We start from the raw sequence: 533 nt of genomic DNA, 5'->3' as shown, positions 1-533 counted from the left end.
GACGGCTACAGAGTTTATGTTTGGGGTGATGAAGAAGCTCTGGAAATGAACAGTGGTGATGATTGCACAACACTGTGAATGTATTTAATGCCACTGACCAGCGCACTTAAAATGGCTGAAATGGTAAATCTTTTTAAATTTAATTTTTGTTGAAGGATAATTGCTTTACAGAATTTTGTTGTTTTCTGTCAAACCCCAACAAGAATTAGCCATAGGTATACATATATCCCCTCCCTTTTGACCCTCCCTCCCAAATTTTATGTTGTGTATATTTTATCACTATTTAAAAAAGAAACTGGATAAAAATGCATGGTGCATGTTTCCATTTATATGAAGCTCTACTGCTGCTGCTGCTGCTGCTAAGTTGCTTCAGTCATGGCCGACTCTGTGCAACCCCATAGACAGCAGCCCACCAGGCTTCCCCATCCCTGGGATTCTCCAGGCAAGAACACTGGAGTGGGTTGCCATTTCCCTCTCCAGTGCATGAAAGTGAAAAGTGAAAGTGAAGCCGCTCAGTCTTGTCTGACTCTTCA

At 41.8% G+C, this 533-nt stretch overlaps 1 protein-coding gene across 1 annotated transcript in view; it reads right to left on the bottom strand.

Annotated features, from left to right (window-relative positions):
* GPR50 (G protein-coupled receptor 50) overlaps positions 1–533 on the bottom strand; it is a 185,510-nt gene that overhangs the window by 65,527 nt on the left and 119,450 nt on the right. The window lies entirely within an intron of this gene.

This window comes from Bison bison, unplaced genomic scaffold (assembly GCF_000754665.1).
Source record: "Bison bison bison isolate TAMUID 2011002044 unplaced genomic scaffold, Bison_UMD1.0 scf7180017864529, whole genome shotgun sequence".
NCBI classification, from domain to species: domain Eukaryota; kingdom Metazoa; phylum Chordata; class Mammalia; order Artiodactyla; family Bovidae; genus Bison; species Bison bison.
Note: the sequence above shows the minus strand (reverse complement) of the source record. Positions and strands in the feature narration are given on the sequence as shown.